The 27848-nt window shown below is 34.4% G+C and overlaps 1 protein-coding gene across 19 annotated transcripts in view; it reads right to left on the bottom strand.

The window, feature by feature from the left end:
* The window catches only part of LOC308615713 (zinc finger protein 227-like), a 379433-nt gene that overhangs the window by 109833 nt on the left and 241752 nt on the right, over nucleotides 1-27848 (bottom strand). For 13 of the 19 annotated variants that reach the window (XR_014015542.1, XR_014015543.1, XR_014015546.1 and 10 more), the window contains 3 exons: nucleotides 24001-24167; nucleotides 11102-11231; nucleotides 1160-1210 (listed from right to left, as the gene is read on the bottom strand). The exons of 4 other annotated variants lie outside the window; for them this stretch is intronic. The gene's annotated coding sequence lies outside the window, so the exon portion shown is untranslated. The remainder of the gene's footprint in view (nucleotides 1-1159; nucleotides 1211-11101; nucleotides 11232-24000; nucleotides 24168-27848) is intronic. 2 more of the 19 variants (XR_014015544.1, XR_014015555.1) reach the window with 2 other exon arrangements.

The raw sequence follows: 27848 nt of genomic DNA, 5'->3' as shown, positions 1-27848 counted from the left end.
GAACTATAAAATTATTCATCCTCTTTTTCAACTGTCAAACATCCATGTCAATAAATTCTAGGAGACAGCATAGGAGAACAGAGGACAGCTCAAATGGTTTATACCACAATCACATAACAAATCAGAAAGGAAGTGGTAATCCGTGATTATACAACATTTCCTCGCAAGGATTTGGGACATCTTGAGATTATCTGAAAAGCTTTTTAATCCTTGGGGGAAAAAATCTGCTCTTAGAGTTAATGGGAAAGATTCCAATACTGTTTCTTGATTCTTTTTTTCTCTTTTTTCTAACTTTATTTCATATTCTTTTCTATGTATTTTAAATTTATAGAACACAGAAAAATAATTTTTTAAATAAACTGCCATATATTATAAATGCATATTTTATAAATAACATTAGAATGTTGGAAAATTAAAATAAAATATACATTCAATATTTATGACATACTGTGCAGGAATACATGAGTTTCCTCACAAATAATTCAATTTAAACTTTACTAAATAAACACAATTTTAATTTTGCTCGGTATTGATCCCAAGGGAAGTTAGTTCAAGCTCTTTGGAGGGGAGTTATCCATTACAGCAATCACCACTCCAGAGAACCAAAGAAGCAATTGAATCAGAAAAACTATTTGCAAATGGCCAAACTGATAATTTTAAAAGAAATGGTTTCTAACACAGACAAAGTATAAGCTCTATTTTTTCTTTCTTGCTAATATACAGTGGTTTCTCTTTAGCCAGACAATCAGAGGCTGGTTGTGTTGTTAGGAAAAAACCATTCAAAGGCCTGGAAAATGTCTTTCTAGAAACGCCCTTTCATTCACTAGCCCTGGCAAAGGACAAACATCCCTGGATAGCCTGGAGCTGAGATCATTCTTTCAAGCCACCTGATTCCCTTAGGAGCCTCTTATTGGGGATATTATGAAGACTCCCAATCTGGCCAGAGTCACACTTTCAGGGTTCGATATAGATACAGCTCTCCCAGGGAACACTGACTGCCCTAAAGCAATCATTAAAGTGTGGAGGCATTTGGGCATGGCAGTTGGAAAACAGGTGCTGATTGCTGATTAGAGAGCCCTGGCTTGGTCTAAGCACAGAAGGTAACAGCTCTACTGTGACATTTCACATAGCAGAGAGTATAAACCAACAAACAACTCACCTGTATTTTGTTAGGACTGCAGCCATTCTGATTGTCCACTTGGAACCAAAGCTAAAAAATATAGCAATCTGATATAAAGCATTCAAATTTACACACCATTTCCATCACTTTTTAAAAATTAAAAATATTTTCTTGGCCCTTATGAAGCCTTTAATGGACTTTAAAAAATTTATCTCAAATAATAACTAAGAATTTTCAGGAATGCCTCATTTAACTCTGTTTGGAAACCTTTATTCACTTATTCTCCAATTCTGTAAGCCCCAGAAAGAAAAATACATCATTATTCCTGTTTTTGTTTATAAAAATGTTTTATTAAATACACACAAGAAAGACTTATAAGTATATATTTTAAAATTAATAATGAAATGAACACTGTATACCCTCCACCCAGCTTAGAAATAAAACACTACAAATATCTTTGAAGCCCCCTGTGTAGCCATTCCCAGACCCAACCCTTTTATTCCTTGCCATTTTTAAAGTAAGTATCAACCTGAATTATGTATTTATCTTTCCCTTACTAATCTTTATAGTTTTACTATACAATTATGGATCTCTAAATAACATAGTAAGTTTTGTATTTTACATATTGCAACAATTCTACATGTATTCTTTTGTGTTTTTTTAGCTCAATGTTAAAAGATTCATTCATGTTGATACTTATAGCTGTAATTAACTCATTTTAACTGTGCTATATTATCCCACCATATGATTAGACTAATATATTTATTCATTATGGTATTGACAACATTCAGGTTATTTTCAGTTTTTTGCTATAATAAGCATTGATACTTTGAACTTCCTTCTTGTTGACATTGGCAATAAATTTTCAAGGATACATAACTAGAAGTAAAATTTCTAAGACATAGAATACCTGTCTCGTTTTGCGTATTGATTTCATATGATATGTTTATGAGTTAAGTGGAGTTGTTTTAATCCACTTGTTTATGACAAAGACCACAAAAAGCTTTTTTAAAAAAAAATCATTTTATTGAGGTATAATTCACATAGAATAAAATGCACACACCGTTTTATAAGTTTTGACATATGAATACACCCATGGAACCATCACCAAAATCAAGATAATGAACATACCTATCACCCCCAAAAGTTTCCTCATGACCTTTTGTAATACATCCCCCCTCCTGCCTACCACCCCACTCCCAGGCAACTACTAGTCTGCTTTTGGTCTATAGATTAGTTTGCACTTTCTAGGAGTTTTAATAAATGGAGTAGTAGAATGTGTACTCTTTTAGTCTAGCTCTTTTTTTCCTTCCAATTCTGAGATATAATTGACATACAGCACTGTATAAGTTTAAGGTGTATAGCAAAATGATTTCACATACATACATCATGAAATAATTACTACAGTAAGTTTAGTGAACATCCATCAATTCATATAGAAACAAAATAAACGAAAAAAAGTTTTTCCTTGTGATGAGGACTCAGGATTTACTCTCTTAACAACTTGCATGTACATAACACAGAGCAGTGTTAATTATATTTATCATGTTGTACATTACATCCCTAGTACTTACTTATAAGTGGAAGTACCTTTTGACTAACTTCATAAAATTATGTCTTCCCAACCCCCCAATTCTGGTAACCACAAATCAGATCTCTTTTTCTATAAGTTTGTTTCTTTGTTTCTTCATTTTTGAAGTATAATTGACCTACAGAACCATGTTACTTCCTGGTGCACAACATAGTAATTCAATATTTCTATACATTTCAAAATCTAGTTACCATCCATCACCATACAAAGATACTACTTTATTAATGACTACATTCTCCACACTGTACGTTTCATACCCGTGACTCATTTATTTTGCAGCTGGAAGTTTGTACCTCTTAATTTCCCTCACTTCTTTCTCTCATCCCTCTATCCCCATCCCTCTGGCAACCACCTGTTTGTTCTCATGTCTATGACTCTGTTCCTCTAACGTTTGTTCATTTGTTTTGTTTTTTAGATTCCACATACAAGTGAAATCATATGGTATTTGTCTTTCTCTGTCTGATTTATTTCACTTAGCATAATACCCTCTAGGTCCATCTATGCTGTCGCAAATGGCAAGATTTCATGGTTTTATATGGCTCAGTAATATTCCACTGTATGTATCTCCTTTATCCATTCATCTATCAATGGACACTTACATTGCTTCCATTATCTTGGCTATTGTAAACAATGCTGCAATGAACATAGGGGTGCATATATACTTTTGAATTAGGATTTTCGTATTCTTTGGATAAATATCCAGAAGGGGGTTAGTTAGATCATATGGTCATTCAGCTGCAGCTGGAACTCAGATCATGGTGGTTTACACCAACTCTCCTGAGAACCAATCTCCTAGAAAAAGTACAGCTCAACTGGAATTGGACTTTATTTCTGTCATTTCCTTTGCCTGGAACAATAGTGTAACTAATTTAATCTTTGTTAGTAGTATGTTATTTCTTTATTAGCTTATTAAGAGACGTTATTGGCTTGTGAAATCATAATTCCCACATTGAATCTGTAACCAAGCAGGACCCTATGGGCCCTTGCCAGGACAGACCCCTCCCCGATATCCTCTGCTTTAGCTCTTCTCTGAAGTACCCAGGTAACTATCTTATGCCCATTTCCCGAGTTGTTTTACAGATGCTAAAACCCCACCAAATGGAAGACATTGACTACTTGACAACTATGACCTTGGGCACATCACCCCCAGACCTACTGGAGCCTGAGGATTGACAATGTTAACTCCTGTGATACCACCCTGTTGCCTCACCATCAACCAATCAGAGAATTGTGCATGAGCTGATCACACACCCTGCAACTCCCCTCCCTCCCTTAAAAAGCATTTCCTGAATCCCATCAGGGAGTTTTGAGCTGCCCTGGACTCCTTCTGGCACCTTACAAGAAACACGGCACTTTCCTTCACCACAACCCAGTGTCAGTAGATTGGCTTTACTGCACATGGGTGAGCAGACCCAAGTTTGGTTTGGTTACAAACCTTTTTTGTTTTGTTTTGAATTTTTGAATTTTATTTTATTTATTTTTTTATACAGCAGGTTCTTATTAGTTATCTATTTTATACATATTAGTGTATATATGTCAATCCCAATCTCCCAATAAACTAACTGTTTCGGCAAAGATAATCTCAGTCTCTGAGCATAATATGCTGCCCTACAAAACAAAATGCTCTTCAACTTTATTGAATAATGCCAAACGCTGTCACAAATGATTGATATTTCTACCAGCAATGTTTATAAAAGTTTTTATTTTTCTACATCTTCATTGACACTTGACAGTAATAGACATTTTAACTTTTGCCAGTCTGGCAGATTTGAACTCATTGTGGGTTACCACTTGCACTCAAGGTTGATCAAATTTTTATTTATTTTATGGGTCATAAAGTGGTTCATCTTCTTTGAAATGTCTTTTAATATGCTTCTATTTGATCTTGTGTTATTTGACGTATTATAATCTGAATTTATTTCATGTTTGTTAACTAACATATCAATTTTTTACTAGAAAAATATTCTTTTGTTAGTTTTATGTGTCAGAAGTACCTTCTCAGTCAGTGGCTTTTTTCCCCTTTTTTGATTCTTTCCTTTTATAAAATTCTTAATTTTAAGTTAAATAAATTTATTAATGACTTTCTTTGTGGTTTGTGCTGTTCTTGTCTTCTTTAAAAAATTCTTCTAAATTCTGAGGTCATAAAAGTACTCTACTATATGTTCTACAAATGTCTCAGCTTTTCCTTTCTTATTCAAGTATGCTTCCTTCTAGAATTTCTCTTCTGCATTATATAACTTTATCCAACTTTATATTTTTCACATAGGTAATTAATCCCAGCACCATTTATTAGACAATCCATCCTTTACCCACTGATCAACCTGCCTCCTCCACCATAAGTCAAAATTTCATATACACAGGAACCAGTTCTGAACTCTTTATTTGGACTTACTGTTCAATTTGTCTTTGTGTGAGTAAATATAGTACTACCTCACTGACTACAGGTTTTAATCTCTTGATTTATGGTAGAAAAAAGCTCCTATGTTATTCTTCATCTATTTTAGCCCATCTTAGCCCTTTACTATTCTGTAATTATTTTAGAATGAGATTTTCAAGTTCTATGAAACCTTTTGTGATTTTGATTCAAGCTGTATTACATCTATAGATCAACTGGGGATGAATAAAAATGTTCCCTTCATAAACATGGCATATCTCTGCATTTATTTTGATGTTTATTACTACATTTAAAGGATTTTCTATATCTTTCCACATAAAAGCTTTGTACATCTCTTGTTAGATTTCTTCTTAGGTATCTTACATCTTTTGTTCCTATTTTAAATAGTAACTAATTTTAAATGATATTTCTATTTCTTCCTGGTGTATGAAATTAATCTTTTATGTTTATTTTGCACCTAGAAATTTTGCTAGAATCTTATTTATTATTCTAATTTTCTAAGTATAATTTTATTTTTTCATGTAGACAATCACAACACTTTTAAATGACACTATTTTTCTTTTCTTCTAACACTTAAAACCTGTATTTTTTTCTCTTGACTTTCTTCATTATTTAGGATTTCCAGTACAATGTTGAGTGAAGATGGTAGTAAGAGCCCTTGCCTTGATCTTAAATTTAAAGGAAAGTATTTTAATATTTCATTATTATATACAATCTTTTCTTTAATATTTTCCTTAATCAAATTCTCTTGGAAATTTCCTCCATACCTAATATCCTAGGAGCTATTAGTACAGTGTATTATAAATTTTATTGTACACTTTCTTCACTTATTGAGAAATTGTTTCCTCCTTAAATCTATTTATATAATAGAAACAGACTTTCTAATATTAAACCAACCTTATTTCTGGGCTAAACCTAAACTGATCATCATGAATTATCTTGTTTACACAATGCTGGATACAGTTTGCTAGTAAGTTATCCAGGATTTTTGCATCTTTGTTCACGCCTGAGATTAGCCTGTGATTTTTTTTCCTCCTGTATCTCTTTTCTGGTGTGTATCAAGGTCGTATTAACCTTATAAAAAGAGTTGGAAAGTGTTGCCTCTTTTATTATCCTCTGGAAAAGTTTGTATAAGATTGGAATGAATTGTTTTATGAATGTTTGATGGAATTTGCCTACAAAATCATTTGAACCTGAAGTTTTCTTTGTGGGAAGGTTTTAAATAATTGATTTTATCTTATTGATAGTTACAGGACAAAGTTTTACCTATTTGAGTCAATTTTGGTGGCTTTTCTTGAAAAAAGAGATTTTTCTAAAAATTTTTCATTACATCAATTATAAAGTTCTTTAAAATATTGTCTTTTCAACTACAAATAGAACTACCATATGACCCAGCAATCCCACTACTGGGCATATACCCTGAGAAAACCATAATTCAAAAAGAGTCATGTACCAAAATGTTCATTGCAGCTCTATTTACAATAGCCCAGGGATGGAAACAACCTAAGTGTCCATCATCAGATGAATGGATAAAGATGATGTGGCACATATATACAATGGAATATTAGTCAGCCATAAAAAGAAACGAAATTGATCTACTTGTAATGAGGTGGATAGACCTAGAGTCTGTCATACAGAGTGAAGTAAGTCAGAAAGAGAAAGAAAATACCATATGCTAACACATATATAAGGAATTTAAGGGAAAAAAAAGTCATGAAGAACCTAGGGGTAAGACAGGAATAAAGACACAGACATAGTAGAGAGTGGACTTGAGGATATGGGGAGGGGGAAGGGTAAGCTGTGACAAAGCGAGAGAGAGGCATGGACATATATACACTACCAAACGTAAGGTAGATAGCTAGTGGGAAGCAGCCGCATAGTACAGGGAGATCAGCTCGGTGCTTTGTGATGCCTGGAGGGGTGGGAGGGAGGGAGACGCAAGAGGGAAGAGATATGGGAACATATGTATATGTATAACTAATTCACTTTGTTATAAAGCAGAAACTAACATACCATTGTAAAGCAATTATACTCCAATAAAGATGTTAAAAAAATTGTCTTTTCATCTTTTTCACCTTTATTGCATCCATACTTATGTTCTCTTTTTCATTCCTGGCATTTGTGTCTCCTTCATTTTGGTAAATGGAGTTTGCCAAAGGTTTGTCATAACTTTTAAGTTTTCCAAACTACCAACTGTGGATTTCTTGGATCTTTTCCATTGCGTTTTTGTTTTCTTTTAATTCATTTTGACTCTGTATTCATGATTTATGCTTGAGTTTGTTCTACTTTATTTTTTTAATTGAAGTACAGTTGACTTACAATGTTTCAGATGTACAGCAAAGTGATTCAGTTATATATATATGTGTGTATATATATATACACACACACATATATATATATATACATGTATATACATATATATATGACCTATAATGGAAAAGGTTCTGGAAAAGAATATATATATGTGTATATAGAATATATACGTATATATGTGTGTATATATTCTATATATACACATATATATAAAAGAATATATATATATTCTTTTCCATTATTGGTTATTACAAGATATTGAATATAGTTCCCTGTGTTATAAAGTAGGTGCTTGTTGGTTATCTATTTTATATACGGTAGTGTGTATCTGTAAATCCCAAATTCCCAATTTATCCCTCCCCCTCACCTTTCCCCTTTGATAACTGTAAGCTTGTTTTCTATATCTGTGAGTCTATTTCTGTTTTGTAAATAAGTTCATTTGTATCTTTTTTTAGATTCCACATACGAGTGATATCATATATTTGTCTTTCTCTGATTTATTTCACTTATATGATAATCTATAGGTCCGTCCATGTTGCTACAAATGGCATTATTTCATTCTTTTTTATGACTGAGTAGTATTCCATTATATATACATATATAACTATACATATATATATATATATATATACATATGTATATATATACCAAATCTTCTTTATCCATTCCTCTGTCAATGGACATTTAGGTTCCTTGCATGTGTTGGCTATTATAAATAGTGCTGTATGAACATTGGGGTGCATGTATCATTTTGAATTAGAGCTTTCTTCTTTTCTGGATATATGTCCAGGAGTGGGATTGCTGGATCATATGGTAGCTCTGTTTTTAGCTTTTTAAAACCTCCATACTGTTCTCCATAGTGGCTGCACCAATTTACATTCCCACCAACAGTGTAGGAGGGTCACCTTTTCTCCACACCCTCTTGTTCTACTTTTCTTTAACTGCTTATTTTATACATTTTCCAATTTCTTCAGTTTAATTTCCAACCTTTCCTCTTTTCTAATACAAGCATGTAAGGTAATAAATTGACCTAGAGTTATTGCTTTAACATTTACTTTTTTATTGATGTAAAATTCAATAGAAAATTCACAAATCTTTAATCTTCATTTTGATGTTTTGACAACTGTATATGTCCATGTGATATGATTCATATTGAGATCCAGAACATGTTCATCACTCTAGAGTATTCCATGATGCTCCCTTTCATCAGTCTTCCTCCCAGAGGTACCCTATATTCTGATATCTTTCACTATAGATTAGTTTTGCCTGTTCTTGAACTTCATATAATATTATAGTATATATTCTCATGTCCATATTGCTGCGTGTAGGTTGCTCCTTTCTATTGCTGAGTAGTATTCTGCAATATGAGTATATCACAACTTGTTTATTTATTCTTCTGTTGATATATACTCAGGTTGTTTCTGGTTTGGGGTTCTTATAAATAATATTTTTTTGTATAATGTCTCTATTTTTTTCATTTTAAAAAAGGAGCTTATAATCTTGACATTTACTGTATGAAATTTTTATATTTTCTGGACACAGTTCTTTGTCAGATATTTCCACAGTCACTGGCTTGAATTTTTATTTCTGAATGATGTATTTTAATTAGCAAAGTATTCAATTTCCAGGAAGTCTAGTTTGATTTATCTTTTTTTTTTTTTTTTTTTTTGCGGTACGCGGGCCTCTCACTGCTGTGGCCTCTCCCGTTGCAGAGCACAGGCTCCGGACGCGCAGGCTCAGTGGTCATGGCTCACGGGTCCAGCCGCTCCGCGGCATGTGGGATCTTCCCAGACTGGGGCACGAACCCATGTCCCCTGCATCGGCAGGCGGACTCTCAACCACTGCGCCACCAGGGAAGCCCTGATTTATCTTCTTTTTGATTTAGTGTTTTTTCCAGTCCATCAAAATATCTTTGACCACCTCCAAAGACATGAATATATATATTTCTATTTTTTTCTTCTGGAAGCTTAATGATTCTAACTTTCATGTTTATGTATATGATCCATCTTAATTTGTGCAAGGAATTAGATATAAGTCAAAGTTTTAACCAGTCCATTGAAGTTTTTATTTGATTACATTTAATTTCTAAAAATTTTAGTTTTTTATTTTTAATCTGCTTAATGAGTTTCATATCTTCATTAGTATTTTTGATATACTTGTTTTTCAAAGGTTATTTTTTCTTCTGTGACTGTTAATTCCAATAACTGAATTATTTGAAAGTCTCATTCTTGTCATTTGCTTCTTCTAGCGTTTACTCTTTGGCTTTAAGGGGTATTGTGTTTTGTAATTTTTTTTCCTTTTTAAAATCTGAGCTAGACTTTTCTTTGGGGGAATTCTTGGAGCCTGGATTGAAAGTGTGTTCCTTGTTCCTATTCTTGTATCTGCCAGGTCCTCAGGAGCACTCCTAATCAAGTATCATCCAAAATAAAGCTTTAGATGAAGTTTTTTGTTCACAAATGAATAGTGTGAATTTTAACTTTAAACCCACTGGGAAAAGGACTTGGGTTACAAATTTTCTGCTTTGTATACTATCATGGTTGAGATAAGAGATTATCATTCCTGTCTCCGTCAGTGGGTGAAGTTTTCCTTTCACTGAGGATATAGTTTTTGGGGGTCTCAGGTTTGGGCAAGAGTTTCCTTTTAGATTTTCCAATGTGTGCAGGCTAGTCTTTACATTCTTTTTCCCAACATTTTTAAGATTATAAAGGGAGTCTTCAGGGTCATTATTAATTAATAGTTGCCCCAAGATAACCAGCTATTTTGTGCTTGCTTAACTTTCTGGATTCCAGGTTATATTCTGTTTTTAGCATCTGAATATTTTTTCTTACTTTCTTGTTAGTTTGATAGCACATTTAAAATATAGCTAATATTTTTCAGTGTCTTATTTTACTTTGAAGTAAAAAGTTCGTTGAGGATTTCTACTCCACTATACTGTCAGAAATTGAAAATCCATATTTTCTTTCAAACTGTTTACAGTCTCATCAGCTATCAATGATGCAATTCATATAGTTGGCAACAACAAGAGTAAAAGACAAAATTAGAGGTATACTGCAATGATTAATAGTTCACTAATTTTGATCTAAATATCTTAACTTCTAATTATCATGAAGAGTATTTTTTAAAATAAAGGATCATTTTCTGCAGTCAGTATATCCAAAGATGATTCAAAAATGGCAAATGTACCAGCTGACTAAGCAGGAGAGAAACCAAGTCAAACAAGCGAAAGAACCAGACAATAATCATACTGGTGCATACTTGCTGAATGACAGTCTGAGTACATGAAGTATCACCGTGGACCAGAGCGCCCAGAGAGTTATGTTGATTAAAATTTTTAACACTGCATTTGATGCTTAAAGTAGCATAGAAATGAATAGAGACCCTTTAATATTTTAAGGCCATGGCCTCTTACCAACCTCAATGCAAGGATTTGTTAGAAAGCCACTGCATTTGTAAACTTAATGCCCACTCAGAAAAGAAATGGAATCAAATATCCTCTAGAAATAAGCAAAAACTTGGTCAGTTTAGGATTATAGATTGGTGGCAGGGATGTCTCAAAGGAAGAACTTTGGTAGAAATAACGCTTCAGAATATCTCACTGAAACAAGCCATTGACAATCAAATGGTTCAAACATTTTAAATTAGCCCACTTAAATTTATTTAAAAAGTATTATCGAGTTCTCACCAGTTCTCATGTGGTAGCAATAATGTCAACACTGCCTGCAGACTTCTCTTCATCTTTCTTTTTTTTCCCTGAATCCTGTTGAATAGTATGTGTTTTCCAGAATTCAGTGACTTAGCACATTCTATTTCAACTAAATGATCATAAAACAGAAATATAAACATACTTAGCCATACATTTTTACATTTCTTTTAGTAAAACCTCTAAGCAAATATATTTTCTTTATACTACTTAATCTTTTCTATTTTCCTCCCTCAACTTAATAAATTATTTCTCATCAATACTACTCACAATTAGCTCACTTTTGAACTCTGTTTTGTAGACTGCCTTTTAGATGCATATTTCTCTTTGGAAAGTTCTGCTTCTTGATGTTTTAATGGGGGTAGTATTGTGTAATGGGCAGGTCCCTCTCCCACTTGGGTGTGATCTCCTATCCAAGAAAGGTCTATGAATGAACAGCTTATAAATTCTGCTTTAGACCTCACGAAAAACACTGAAAAGACACTCTATTCCTTTGATCTATGTTCTGCTGACCTTCTGAATACTAAGACCACTAGGACCAAGATTAGGAGGTAAGCCTAAAGGAAATGTGCCGAAGAGATCTTTTTTTTTTTTTTTTCTGTGATACGCGGGCCTCTCACTGTTGTGGCCTCTCCCGTTGCGGAGCACAGGTTCCGGACACGCAGGCTCAGTGGCCATGGCTCACGGGCCCAGCCGCTCCGTGGCATGTGGGATCCTCCCGGACTGGGGCACGAACCCATGTCCCCTGCATTGGCAGGCGGACTCTCAACCACTGCGCCACCAGGGAAGCCCCAAAGAGATCTTTTATATCAAGCAGGAAGAAACACTCTTGGTTCACATGTGCATCTTCTCAATTCACCAGGACCAGGGGAGTCTTCTCGGTCTTGAGTCAAAGCCCTGCAGCAATATGTCTCCATTGGGGGACTAGGAAAGTGGAAGGGAGAAGGGCACTCCCCACGCATCCACTCCCCTCCAACTCCAGAGATTGTGACTATGTAAAGCATTCTGGCGAATAAAGGTGAAGGAAGAAACACAAATGAATAGTAACTTTTCCCAAAGCCTCCTTTTTACATCCCATGTGAACATGAAAAGGAGGTAGAAGACTGACTGAGAATTTGTAGCTTCAAGGTCCAAGCCATCTCTCATTCCTTCATACACAGGCTGTGTATGAAAAGATGATTCATGGCAAGAAAAAAAAACAAATAAAACTATCTTCACTGAGTTATTACACACATAAGCAGTTATTCAATACATATTTTAATCCACAGTTTTGCATTTATTTTTGCTTACATAGAGTACATTGGGTGACTCAGACAATTAATCTAATTTTAAATGTTTTCTTAATGTGTTGCATCAAAAAACGAACAAGACTCATCTTACTGTGCTCTAAGATGGTCTCAAAAGAAACTATCCTCAATTCTTTCTAATCTTCAACCAGCTCACTGTTTACAATCAATTAACTTTTAACTCCCATGAAACAGTTAGCACCAAGATCACTTTCAGAGATACACACATCACACTCAGGCAATCCTCATTCCTCCCTTTGTGCTATACCTCATTTCACTAACAGGACAGAAGTTTGGGGAGTTGCCACATTCCAACAGGAACCTGAAAAGGGTTAATGAAGCTTTTTCACGGTAGTCCAAACTCCACTGTACCACTGGACCTCAACATCATGCTGAGAAGCCAACACTAATTATAACCATGCTGCTATCCTTGAAACTGCAATATAAAGAATCAAGACTGAGCTCAGGACAGCTATCAGTGGACTCAAGTGCCACCTATAGGCTATATCTCTATTTAGTTCTTTTCCTAGGACAAAATTAAAGGCAATATACCAAGAGAGGTGGTAAATCACACAGCTCACCAGAAACTAAAGCTGATTCTTATGCTTGGGCTCTCCTATAGTTTAACCTTAATTCAGTGGTCCATAATTACTCCACAAAGGGCATAATTTAAAATATAACAGAGACCAAAGTTTTTATATTATTATCAGAGGAAGTGAATTACTTATTTATTCTATAGTATTGTGATATTACAAGCTGGTATGTTTAAAAGATGATAAAATATTAAGAAGCTAGTATATTGGCATTAGTATTATTTCCTTATTGTGCTTTTTAACTTGCTTAGATCGTTAACATTTGATGGTTAATATAAAGTATCTTATTACACTATGCCTACACAGTAGTCAATGAGGTGCTTAGAGAGCATTAGAGAAAATTTGTCTGTATAATAATTACCTAAAATTATCATATTCATTAAGTACCTACTTTGAAATGGGCACTGTGATAATAAAAAAAATCTATGCTGGGAGCCTTGCATTATGCAGTTTGGCTAACTGAATTGAACTCACTTGCATTATAAAATTTGCCTACATTAATTGAAATTAAATGATTAAAATTAAATAACTAAGAAATATTTGCTTAGCTTCTACTATATCCTCAACACTGAGCTAGTTAGGAGCAAAACAAGGAAATGAAAAGGACTTTTCCCTATTATCAGATTGTTAGCAATATAATTGGGGAGAGGAAACATATACAGATGAAAACGTAAAGGAAAGTTTCAGGGAGTAGGTGTTATAAGAATTGAAAAACATAAGAGATAGTAGAAGAACTAGGAATTTAACTGAGCCTAGAATGAATAAATTGAAGTGGAGAATAGGGGAAAATGGAAAAAGAGGTATGGTAGCATGAATGCATAAGGTATATGTTCTCAAAAAATATTTATGGTCAAAACCATATTTCTTTAACATCTGCTCTGTGATAGAACTTCTATATACTTCTTCAGTTCTCATAATAACACTATGAGTTGGCTACTATTATTATCTTTATTTTAAAGATGAGTATATTGAGGTTGAGAGAGGTTGAGTAATCTGATCAAAGTCATTGAACTAAGTAGTAAAACCGGGATTCAAACCCAACACTTTATCATTCCAAAGTGGCTATTCTGAACCACTATGGCAATAATAAATAAACCATCTATCTTTGAAGGATACAGTGTATGGCATGAGATAAATTTAGGAAGTATAATATCCAGGAGACAGATGGCATATTCAAATTGGGTTGTTGAATTTGAGTTTGATGCAGAGAATATTTACAAAGGTGTGTACAAGGTGTAGAGAAGCCACAAGAATAAGACAGGATCCCAGCACTTGCAAAACTATTCCCACCCTTCAGCCTGAAAAGTGGAGTGGAGAGTGGTAGTTACCAAACCCCAAAAGGACAGAGTCTTGTGGAGAGGGATGCCAGATAAGATGCATGACTTTTAGCAGAAAGGAGGAATCTGGGGGAATAAATTCCCTGACTTCATTCTCCTTTCTTCCCATTTCCTACCAGGGTTCCCTTTGATGTAGTTCATGCAGATCAGCTGCCAGGGCCACAGAGTAGTTGAAGAGGGGTGGAGAATGGATCTGGAGAAGCAAATGGAAGAGAGAAGGCACAAAAATGTTCTGTGAGGTTCTTGAGTGTTCGGCTAAATTATTTAGACTTTGTTCTGTTGAGGATAAAGGATCAATAAATGCCCAGGAGTGAGGGGATTGCATATGAAAGAACTGCTCTATGAACACTACCTCTTCAATAATGTGGATAGAATGAAAAGCTGGCAGCAAGAACACTTCTCAGAAAAGCCTTTGCAGAAAGTTCTGGTAGGAGACTTTATAAGCTTAAGAGTGAGTAGTGGCCACACAGAGAAAGGAAGAGGCTTAGTGAGCTATGATATTTAAAAGGAATGGACCTCCAATCGCACAGACCATATGGTCCATTGATGAGAGAGTCTCCCTTCTGCTTTCTATTTTGTCCCTTGTGGGATTTATTTTAATGGATTCCTGCCTTTCGGTCCATCAGCAAAGCCCTTGGGTAACTGATGTCATTCATTACAAGAGTAATATAGGCTGAAGGGTTAAGACAGTAGATCTCAGCAGCGATGACCCTACTTGAGTTGTTGAGGGGGAACAGGGAGAAAAATGAAAAGATAACACATGCCAAAAGATTACAACATGCCATTGGCTATGCTCAGCAATTTTACATTTAAATTTCCCAGTACAACTGGGAGTAGATATTAGTATCATTTTACAAAAAAAGAAATTTGTTGAAGTTCACATAGACAATAATAATCATTATAAATAACAACAATAATATGTTATATATAAGACTTTAGGGTATGTAAATGTTAATGAAATCTGAGTCTGTATTCTTGTTTTATTTTATGTTGTGACTTAGTAAACCTGATTGAAACAACCTCAGTATCACACTTTATGACTCATTTTAAAATACATTTTTCAAAATATAGTAATTTGATTTCTAAAATAATCAGTTTGGTAAGGTAATATAAACAAAAGAGGTCCAAGAGATAGTGTCTTTCCCACAAATGGAGTATGTCAGAGCCAGTATCAAACTTTGTATGTTCTTCTTTTAAATTCTTAACATTATGTCATGGTCTCTTGATTTAATACATTATGTGAATATGTGCATTTTATGCACGATGAAGTTAAAAAGGGATAAAAGCCTCAAAACCAAAGTTGTGGGTGAACACCTATAAAAGCAGCGTAGTTTCATAGATATTTCCTAAATACACACAAAAAATAAGAGACTAATGGTAGAAGTTGAAGTTAAGAGAGAGAAAGTGAAAGGTTCATTTCAGGACTATAGCTTTTACTAGTTTCCACACCTCTCACTGATGCCACCAAAGTGAAGAGATTCCTGGAATGGCAAATAAAACAATAGAAAATTGAGTGGGGCTCAAACCAAGTAAACTGAAGTGCTATTCATTCAAAGTTCCACCTTTTGGGAAGAACAACCATGTTAAGAAATGAATCGAAAGGAATAATACTTGAATAGAACACCTAAGCAATATTTTCAGCTCAAATTCAGAAAAATGCAGCCTGTGTCAGAGAAATTTTTGTTTGTAGAGATAGAAACACCATAATCCAAAGAGATCAAAGCCTGTTTAGGAGCATCTAAAAGTTGCAAGTTTTGAACTTTTCTATGTATCTAAGTGAGTTTGCCCTTTAATTGAGAGCTATCACCATTAAATAATGGCATTTTTCTTCACTTTCATAAATTATCTGTGTCGTTATTATTATAATTTTTATTTATTTATTTATTTATTTTGCGGTATGCAGGCCTCTCACTGTTGTGGCCTCCAGAGCACAGGTTCCGGACGCGCAGGCTGAGCGGCCATGGCTCAAAGGCCCAGCTGCTCCGCAGCATATGAGATCCTCCCGGACCGGGGCACAAACCTGCGTCCCCTGCATCGGCAGGCGGACTCAACCACTGTGCCACCAGGGAAGCCCTGTGTAATTAGTTTTAAATAATACATCAGAAACCAACAAAATTAAATAATGCCTCATGTAGGTCCCTACCTCTATTTCTAGCTGCTTAGGGATATATCAAATTATCCTTACTTTTTTATTCAAGAGTTCAGGGCACTCATTCCTGTGTTCAGAACATTCAGAAACAGTTAAACAAAATAAGTTATTCCTAGTAATCCAATAGTAGCTGCTAGGTGCAGCCCAGAAAGTAAAACTTCAAGCCCATACAACTAGAAGAATGACTTAGGTAGCAAAGAATGGTTAGGTAACAACTGATACTAAAAAGCAATTGTCAGGAAAGCAAATTAATATTAATTCTCAGCAATTCAAAGTTGACAGCTTTTCCTCTAAGAAACAGAAGCACCAGGAGAGAAAGGGAGTTTTCCCAACACCAGAAAAAAAATGAAGTTCTCAAGGTTTTCACCAAAAAAAATGCAATTTCAGTCTTATGTTCTTAAAAATTCCCAGGTAATGTCCATATGGTGAGTCTATAGAGACAGAAATTCAGGCACAGAACTACACTCCCAGCCTTATCAAAGACTCTGATGTACACCGGTAGCACGGAAACTGAAGAGCTGCCTAATTTCAAAGAATCCTGTGAGACTAGACAACGGACACGTCAGGAATAAGCAATATGGACTCAATATGTTTATATTACTATACATGTGACAACATTTTAAAATAAAGTTATATGTGGTATTGGATTTTAACTCAAAATGTAAAGTAAATATACTGATGAATAGATGGTTGAATAAATAAATGGGGGAGAACAGGCAAATCATCCTTACAGAATTCCAAATAACATATATAAAGATACTCCCCTGTCCAGGAAGTAGTTTAACTCTCCCTCCCCACAGATGAGCTGGACTTAGTGATTTGCTTCCAAAAGATAGGTTAAGGAAAGGGAAAAACAGTAACTTTGTAGTAGAGAAATCTAGCAATCATAAAATCTAAGTATGAACACAAGGACTTCTACTTCTAGCCAAATGAAGCAATGAGGGCCAGAGCTACCTGACTGGCAGAAATCAATTAAAATGCCGAACAGAATAATTGAAACAATGGCTTTCAAAACTTAGGTAGCAAGCAAAAACTGTCAGTGATCCCAAGAGACATGAAACAAATTATGAAACACCACAGTTGCCCATCTTACTACCTATACATAATTTACAAACCACAATACAGAGACAGTGAACCTAGGCTGAGGTTCACAGAGACCACTAGATCTCCCTGAGTTGTGGGGATAAACATGGAAGTCTGGGGAGACAAAACTGGCTAAAAATCATAGCCACAATATCTAAGATGAGAGGACTTCACAGAGAGAGTATTGGAGCTCTTCAGAGGGTTACCCTAAAATCTTCAGCTAAGTACTGACCAATACATACATGTGATAGATCTACCTGAGGAAAGAACCAACAAAAAAGAATTCGAGAGATAAATCTAGGGAACTCACATAGAATTTTCTAAGTTTCCATCCAAGAATAAACAAATTACACTGACCAAATTAAAGGTCTATGAGAGAAAAAATAGTTTGCTTTATACTTGGATCCCACTAGCAGTCTTGATGGCAATACGTCACTTAATACATGTAAATTGTGAATAGAAGAAAAATCTGTTAAAGGGAATTCTCCTAGGGAATTAAAATTTTACTGTTTTACCTTATAGGTTTCAGCAATATTTGACTTTTTAAAATAAATAAGTGATATTTCCTTGCTACTTAGGAAAAGGAATCATTATAGATTGAATATAATGAAATAAGATTGAAAACAGAAAAATCTGGGAGCCTAGAATGGATTCAAGAGTTGAACAACAGGCTTTGAAAAACCACTTCCTTTCTTCAAGCATCATAATCTCATATTAAAGGGCCCTTAACTAGAGTCAGGGACACACTTGCTCAGCCATATTCAAGAGGCTAAACTATATCCAGCACAACTATCAGTTTGAAACCAAAGGTTAGAACCTGGTTCTGTGAGAGTGAAAATCAGCTTTGCCATGACAGCACTTTGGAGAAATACATCAAATTCTGGGCAAGAGGCAACGGAGGATCAGAACTCCGTTATTAGTTGGAAAGCAGTGATGTAGAATACAGAGAATCTAGAATCACAGCATGGAAAACACAGAAGGTGAAGTAAATGTCTTTGGAAAAAGACTCCATTCTGGCTACAGCAGTCAGAAGCAACTTCTCTTAGAAAAAGTAGAGGTCCACATATAAAAGTCTATGGGAATCCATTTATCCAGTGAGCTACTTTAAATGTTACACTAATCAGCAATACTATATACTATTACCCAGTGTGATATTCTGAATTAAGCTGAAAATTAATGCAGTAGCACATACTTTTCATGCCCAGATTTACTCAGAGGCATCATGTTTAAAACATCAATAAAAATTACTAAGAACCAGATTCAAAAGAATGCAACAGGACAAAGATTTTCTCCCATTATAAACCACCTTGATAAGGAATTACCTTGTCTAGATGTACTAAATGTCATCACCTCTAGATAATTTGTATACAATAAAATGATAAAGCAAAATATTTTCATTTTTAATGGGGTACATATATTGAAAGTCTGATTAAAATATTAATGTTTATCGAAATATTAGTGTTTCACATATGCTAGAAATTCTGAAATCTTATTAAATCAAGGCTAACTGTGCTTACAATGTCTCACCCAGTCAGGTTTAAACTAGTAATGCAGAGAGATAAAAAAACAAACAACAGGAGTTCTTGTATTGGGGATTTGAAAATTAAGTCAGTAAGGTGGATATTTAAGCACATAAAAAAATAATCAATGACCTGAAAATTTCAATAACATTTATGAAGAGAGAAGTAAAAGCATTCCATTGACTTTTTATCAAATATTAGAAAAATAAATATATTTGTGGGACTGATAAATGGATGAGAGTCACTTGTTTAGAAAAGCTAAAATTAAATTCCTGATAACAGAAATTGCCACTTCTCATTTGGAAGTGGTCCTATGTCTTGTCATGGGAAGATTGGAGACTGGACTCCCAGAGAACAGTTTGTTTCCTGGACCTAGAGATGGAAACACTGTCTGGGTGCAGTGAATCTAACGTGTCAAAATTAAAAGAAGGTGCCAATCCAAAATCATGCAAGAGAGACATGATTCAAAAAGGCAGGAAGGGAACCCAGAAAGCCCCCTAAATCAGAGGAAACCAAAGGCAGATATGAAAGAGCATGCACAGTAACAAGCCTCTGAGCCCAAGCTACTGAGAGCACATGCAAAGCGTTGAGGCACAAACGATGTGGAACAGGGGCCCTGAACAATCATTAGAATGGTTAGGTAGGGTTCTCTCTGGATATCTACTAGTGTGTGAGGAAATGTGGTGCTTTCTGTACGACAGGTATGGATGTGGGAAGTGGCTTCAGGGGGACTTACACACATTTATCAAATGCTTAAAGAGAATTCTTGGACTCTTTTTCCAGGAATCAGGGGAAAGAAGGAACTCTCCAGCTGTTATCACAACCTGGCACAGGCTAGATTTGAAATAGCACATTACATACACAGTAACAGAGAATTGTGTTCTCTGCAGAGTACAGAACCAACATTTCATATAGGATATATGGTCTGAAAAGGTCTTTTAATTACTAGAGCTATTTATACCAAATTTTCTTTCTTTTTATTCTGAGGATAAGTGGACATTTATTTCTAACACGCACTGATTATATGCAAATACAAGTGAGTCATGGCCCATTGCTGAAAAGCACAATTTCTGGAAGTAATGCATGCTAATTACAGTACTTATTGAAAATCACTATTTTGACAACTATAATTTTGCCACCACCTTTCCAAATCCTAAACTGAAAAGTATCTTGTAGCAAATATATTTTAACTAAAATATACTTTTTATAGCTGCTAAAAATCTCTGAGGCTGAGTCCTCTTTTATGAACCATGTTGATTGCTCGGGCAAACAAAATAAATCATAGTAAGGGATACCATATGACACTTTCAAAATATTCTGTTGAATAGTGCAACTGCCCGGTAATTGTTTTATTTTTAAGATTAATACTTCCCCATGGTGCATTCAACAATTATTAATAACAAACTTCTATAAAAGAATACCCAATTAATATTTATTGAGGGCAAACTATATACCAGGCATTGTGCTAAGCAGTTTACATGCAACTATCCATTTTCTCTTCTTTCTTTCTTTCTTTCTTTCTATCTATCTATCTATCTATCTATCTATCTAATCTGCTTATCTAGCTACTGGACCAACTATATAATTGTTTTCTAAATTCTACTCCTTTCAACTAACATTATGGTATGAGCAATTTGAAAAGAACCAAAAATATAAATTAGAGAAAATAATCTAGCTCTATATAAGTTAACAGACATAAATTCACTAATAAAGACAAAGCTCGAACAACTTAAAATGTTCAAATATGCCAAGCTTACTTGATGATAATTATGTGATAATAAACTATAACTCATAATCAATTTCAAAGTGAAAGGTTTGTGAAAAGACTTGTAGTAGTCATAACATTTTACAAAATACAAGTAAACGTTTCCATTGTTTATCTTCAAACAGAATACTATAAAATAATCCTGAGGAAATGTAGGTACTTTGCATTGTTATAATTAAGGATTTATTCTAACACCAAATGGGAAAACCATTTTTACTATACATAAGGAACTAATTATGTAAAAATTTGGGGGGGAATACTTGTTGAATGGGGTATGCTCTTTAGCTATTGTTCCAAACGAAACTCCCCAAAACTCAGTGATTTAAAATAATGAGCATTAATTATTGTTTATAAATCTATGGGCCAGTGAGGGGGTTCTACTGAACTGAGCTAGACTCAGCTGATCATGGATGGCCTTGTTTTTTATATCTGTAGGCAGCTAGTATGTTGGCTGGGAACTGGTGCTCTAGGAAGGCCTCAATCACACTGCAATTATTGGCTATAGGCTGGACAACAGGGCTGTCAGGATAATGTGTCTTTAGCATCTAGCAGGATAGCTTGGGCTTTTTCACATGGCATGGACAAAGATTCAAGAAAAAGTACAAAAGCACCAGGCCTCTTGAGGCCTCAGAACTGACAGAGTATCACTTCCAATGTCTTTGGCCAAAACGAGTCACAAGGCCAGCCCAGATTCAAAAACACTCCATCTCTTGATAAGAGGAGCTTCAAGGTCACGTTGCAATGGCTGTGGATCAGGGGTGGGTAAAGTATTTTGCTCTGTTTGTAATCTATTTTATCACATGGTGGATGAAAAGGAAAAGAATGTTGTTGATTCCCCATGTGTAATGTTAACATAGATCATACAGGGTTGTATAACACAACACTTTTCTCTGAGAACTGCCCACCCCAACTATAGAGGTATCCTGTAAATAGCAAGGACTTTTCTTCTTTGATGAAGGGAACATGGCCTTCTAGCCAGAAATAATAGAATAGGGGGACATACAACTCAAGATGGGCCAATCAAATTAGTACTCAATAATTGAACTGGGTGATTTACAGACTAGTATTTGAGATTAATAGCTAAGCCCTAGATAAGGGAATCCTGTGTTGAGATTCACAAACCTGGTCTAGGCTTCATCTTTCATAAAATCTAATTATTAGTATTTCCTTAGATTGTGTGGAATAAACCTAGACCATTCCATTCAATTCCCTTTCTTGAACAAGCATGTTTATATTGATTTATATTACCTAGAACCAAAGTAGTTTTAAAAAAAAGAAACATGGTGTTGAATAAGCTTTTTATTTTTCAATCTTCTCTTTGTTTTTAAATTTTTCTCCTAAAGCAAAGCATCTTCACAGACATTAAGAGACAACAAAGACCAAGAAATACCTAGTTTTTTAATCTATTTTTAATAACTTTTATGGGTAGTGTTTTTTCCCCTGGACACCATAACAGAATTCACTTAAAGCACTGTATTATTAAATAATCATACATATTCCAAGAGTTAGAGCCATGAAATGGGAGAATTTTATAAATGAATGGGACCTTAGTTATTAAAGACAGGAAAATCTTAGTGATTTGCTCAAAATCACATAAGAAATTAGTGAAAGAACTGCATTGTATTTCACTGATGTTTCTACTATCCTCATGAAATGAAGTGGTTTTTATAAGACACTGAAGATTCCAACTATTAATTTGGCAACTAAAAAATAAACTGTGCTATGACAACCACTCTACACTTGCATTACATGTAAAATAAACAATAATAATACCTATAGGGCTTCCCTGGTGGCGCAGTGGTTGAGAGTCCGCCTGCCGATGCAGGGGACACGGGTTCGTGCCCCGGTCTGGGAGGATCCCACGTGCCGCGGAGCGGCTGGGCCCGTGAGCCATGGCCGCTGAGCCTGCGCGTCCGGAGCCTGTGCTCCGCAACGGGAGAGGCCACAACAGTGAGAGGCCCGCGTACCGCAAAAAAAAAAAATAATAATAATAATAATAATAATAATACCTATATATTATAGGGTGTTTTGAGAATTATAAATGAGTTAATACTGATAGAACTGATAGATATGTAAAACTGATAGAACAGCAATGGTTCATATAACAAGTGCTCAATACCTATTAATACTAAGCATGTTCACCTGTTATTTAAATATATTATTTTAAAAAATCAACTGATTATAATTTACATAGAACACAATTCACCATGTTAAGTAGAAATTTCAGTGAGTTTGGACAAATTTTTATGCCTGCATAAACACCACCACCATCAATATAAGCTACACTTCCAACGATCCAGACTTTTAGCATTGTACTTCCCAGCCAATATTTACCCCAGGAAACTATTAACTTGGCTTTTTGTCACTATAGATTAGATACCTGTTTTCTAAGTTTCAGATAAATGGAATGATACAATACTCATTTGTGTCAGACTTCTTTAACTTAGTACTGTTTTTGAGACTCATCCATTTTTTTATATGTTAAGTAGTTAACTCTTTCAATTGCTAACTAGTATTACATTATATGTATGATCATACCATAATTTAAGCATTCACATATTGATAGGTAAGCCCTCCAACTTTGTTCTTTTTCTAATTATTTTAGCTATTCAAACTCCTTTCTCTTTTCATTTGAATTTTAGAATCAACTTGACATTTTAGCAAAGACAGATGTGGTGGTTTTGATTGGAATTGTGTTGACTCTATACACCAATTTAGGGATAATTGAGATCTTAACAATATTGCATCATGAACATGGTATATCGCTCAATTTATGTAGGTCTTTATAAAATTTCTCTCAGCAATGTTCTTTAGCTTTCATTATACAGGTATTGGATATGTTTACTTTAATTTGGCTTTAAGTCTTATACTTTTCAGATGTTACTGTAAATGATTTGTATTTAATTTCTAATTGTTCATTGCTAGTATAAAGAAATACTATTTTATATTGACCTTGTATATTTCAACCTTTCTACAATTACTTGTTAGCTCTAGTAATTTTGTGAATTAAGACAATTTGACTCCATTCTTTCTCATTTGTATGTCTTTTATATAATATTCTTGCCTTATTATACCAGCTAGGATCCCAGTAAAATAATGAATCACAGTGGCATTACCCATGCTACAGTATAAGCACTCATTATCTCACCTTTAAGTATGATGGTTATTGTGAGTTTTCCATAGTGCTCCTATCAGATTGAGAAAGTTCTCTTCTGCTCCTAGTTCATGAAAAATTTTTATCATAAATGAGTGTTGCATTTTTTGATGAAAAAGTTCCATGACGTTGGGCTTGGAAATGTTTCTTTGGATATGACACTAAAGGCACAAGCAACATAGCAAAAATAAATAAGTGGGACTACATCAAACTAAATATCTTGTGCACAGCAAAAGAAACAATCAACAAAATGAAAAGACAACCTATGAAATGAGAAAAAATATTTGCAAAACACATATCTGATAAGGTGTTAATATTCAAAATATATAAGGAACTCATACAACTCAATAGGAAAAATATAAACAATCTAATTTAAAACTTGGCAAAGGGTTGGCAAGGATGTGAAAAAAGGTAACCCTTGTGCACTGCTGGTGAGAATGTAAATTGGTTGCAGCTACTATGAAAAATAATATGGAGGTTTCTCAAAAAATTAAAAATAGAACTACCATATGATTCAGCAATTCCACTTCTCGGTATTTATCCAAAGGAAACAAAAACACTAACTCAAAAAGATAAAGGCGTCACAATGTTCCTTGCAGCACTATTTATAATAGCGAAGACATGGAAGCAACCTAAGTGTCCATTGATGAAAGAATGGCTAAAGAAAACATGGTATGTACAGATATTCCTCAACTTACCATGGGGTTCCATCCCAATAAATCCATTGTAAGCTGAAAATACTGTAAGTCAAAAATTCATTTAATACCCTTAATCTACTGAACATCATAGTTTAACCAAGCCTAGCTTAGACATGCTCAGAACACTTATGCTAGCCTTTAGTTGGGAAAAATATCTAACAAGCATATTTTATAATAAAATGTTGAGTATCTCATGTAACATATTGAATATTGTACTGAAAGTGAAAAACAGAATGGTTGTGTGGGTAGTGAATGGTTGTAAGTGTATCATATTTACCCTTGTAATTGATCACAAGGCTGACTGTGAGCTACAGCTTGTTGTCCCTGCCCAGTATCATAAGAGAGTATCATACAACATATCACTAGTTCAGAAAAGATCAAAATTCATATTTGAATTTTGAATACAGTTTCTACTAAACTAGTATTGCTTTTGCACTATCATAAAGTTGAAAAACAGTAAGTTGAAATAGTAATTCAGGGACCATCTGTATATACAATGGAATACTACTCAGTCATAAAAAAGAAGGAATTCTTACCATTTACAATAATACAGATGGACCTTGAGGCATTATGCTAAGTGATATAGGTCAGAGAGAGAAAGACCAATACCCCATGAGCTCACTTATAAGTAGAATCTAAATTTAAAAAAAAGAAAATTATATTCATAGATACAGAGAATAGATTGGTGGTTACCAGAGGGGGGTAGGAGGTGGGTGAAATGGGTGAAGGTGGTCAAAAGATACAAACTTTCAGCTATAAAACAGTCATGGGGTTTAGTGTACAGCATGGTGACTCTAGTTAATAATACTGTAGTATACATTTGAAAGTAGCTAAGAGAGTAAATCTTCAAAGTTCTCATCACAAGAAAAAAAAATTGTAACTACATGTGTTGATGGATGTTAGCTAGACTTATTGTGGTGATCAGTTGCAATATATACAAATATTGAATCATTCTGTCTTACACCTGAAACTAGTATAATGTTATGTCAATTATATCTCAACAAAAATTAATTAGACCTAAAATATTTAATGTATGAAGAAATATCAGAGAAAGAAGATAAGTTAAACATTGCTTATATAATCTAAATCTAAATCAGTTACATTTCATTACACAGAATAATGTATAAAATTCAGAATTCTCAGTAAAACTAGAATGAATCAGGATGGGGTCTTCTTATGCAAAATTCTGTTCTGTCAGGTCTATTTTCCATTGTTCTCAACCTCATTCACTTACCACATGGGCTGGGTTCTGGGAAATTTTAAACTAGGAAAGAAGAGAATTTGGCAGCTATGTGCTTGCAGAGGCTATACTGAACTGGAATATGTATACAACAGACTCTAACACAAGGATTAGGGGCTCCTACCATCTATGCAGTCAAAAAATCCACATATAACTTTACAGTTGACCCTCTGTATAAGAGAATTCAACCAATCTTGAATAGCACAGTACTGTGGGACTGTCTTTACTGAAAAAATATCCATATATAAGTGGTCCCACACAGTTCAAAGCCATGTTGCTCAAGGGTCAACCGAGATTGCTTCTCTGTAAACTAAAATAACAGGGAGAGAATTCCCTGGTAAAGGCCACCATGAAAGTTATCATAAAGTTTACATATTTGGTTTCTGAACTTCTTTCCAAATCTGACTTTCCCATTTCTTTGATTCAGCTCTGAAAATAAATAAGTGGACCTATATCAAGGAATCAAGAAGAAATAGTGAAAGACAAAAAACACACACAGAATAATTCCTACTTGCTCACTGGTATAACCAATGTGTTAACTAGGTAGGCTAATTTGAGAAGATGCTATGCCAATATAGAGTATTCTAGACAACAAATTTTAGTTTTATCTAATTGAAATGTGCCTTTAGTTACCAAATAAAATTTTTAGTTTTTCTGAACTACACTTAATTTATAAAAATTATTTATGAAGTACCAATACTTTACAAGACTCCTCTAATTACAAATAAAAGTAATATATCAAGGAAATCTGCTTCAAGTTTAGAGAAATCTTTACAATTTAATTACAGAATAATTAACGCTGATTATTACAACACTAAAAAGTAATTTCATAATAGGTTGTATGCAGAAATATGTAATTAAATTAGAGCTAGAGAAAATATTTCAGAAAGTTAAATCATATATTAACCTATGGAATGGAGGAGAACAGTATTACAGTGAATAATGGTAAAACCACATTTTTATAGCTAATTAGTTCATTTACTGCCCCTCACCTTTCTTTTTAATGCATAAAATTACATTTTTAAAATAATGTAAAAGAAAAGTCAAATAGAGATCTGTTATTTTTAATGAGACCTACATGTGCATTTGGTTAAGCAATAAATTCAATTTCCATACTACTGTCTGTAGAACCTTTTATTAGGGCAAGGTCAAAAACAGGGAATTTGGAAATAAGATTCCCCAAATTGTTTCAGTGTTGAATGATATCACTGTTGGACAAATTTGATCCAATTTGCAAGATTAAAGTTGTCTTGACTGATAAAGACGTAAGCCCCTTTTTGTTCAATATTGATGACAGGCTATTCTAAAAACAATAGAGAAATTATGATCTTTTTTAAAATCAGGTTTTTTTTCCAAGTTATTAAAAACAGCTATTCATCTTCAATGTGTGAATTTAATATTTCAACAAGCAATATTATATTTAAAAAGCTTAAGTAATGAATAAATTTCACATTAAGTTTCTTTGCAATAATTACTGAAAATGCTACAAACACCACTACGATGTAAAGCTCCTTTTTTATGTTTTATGGTACTGAAAAATAGCAGTTAATGACTCATATTGATGAAAAATAATTTTGGACAGAAGACTGTTTTTTATATAGACTTTTTTTTTTTTTTTTTGTGGTACGCGGGCCTCTCACTGTTGTGGCCTCTCCCGTTGCGGAGCACAGGCTCCGGACTTACAGGCTCAGCGGCCATGGCTCACGGGCCCAGCCTCTCCGCGGCATGCGGGATCTTCCTGGACCGGGGCACGAACCCGTGTCCCCTGCATCGGCAGGCAGACTCTCTACCACTGTGCCACCAGGGAAGCCCTAGACTGGTTTTTAAAACTCTCCCACATCCTCATCCAAAATATATGCACACAAATTCACAATGATCAATAAGTCTTTTAGTTTCAACGCTGT

Source organism: Mesoplodon bidens (assembly GCF_964165515.1).
Source record: "Mesoplodon bidens genome assembly, chromosome: 4".
Taxonomy (NCBI): Eukaryota; Metazoa; Chordata; class Mammalia; order Artiodactyla; family Ziphiidae; genus Mesoplodon; species Mesoplodon bidens.
The sequence above is the reverse complement of the archived record's forward strand: the minus strand, read 5'-3'. Positions and strand labels throughout refer to the sequence as shown.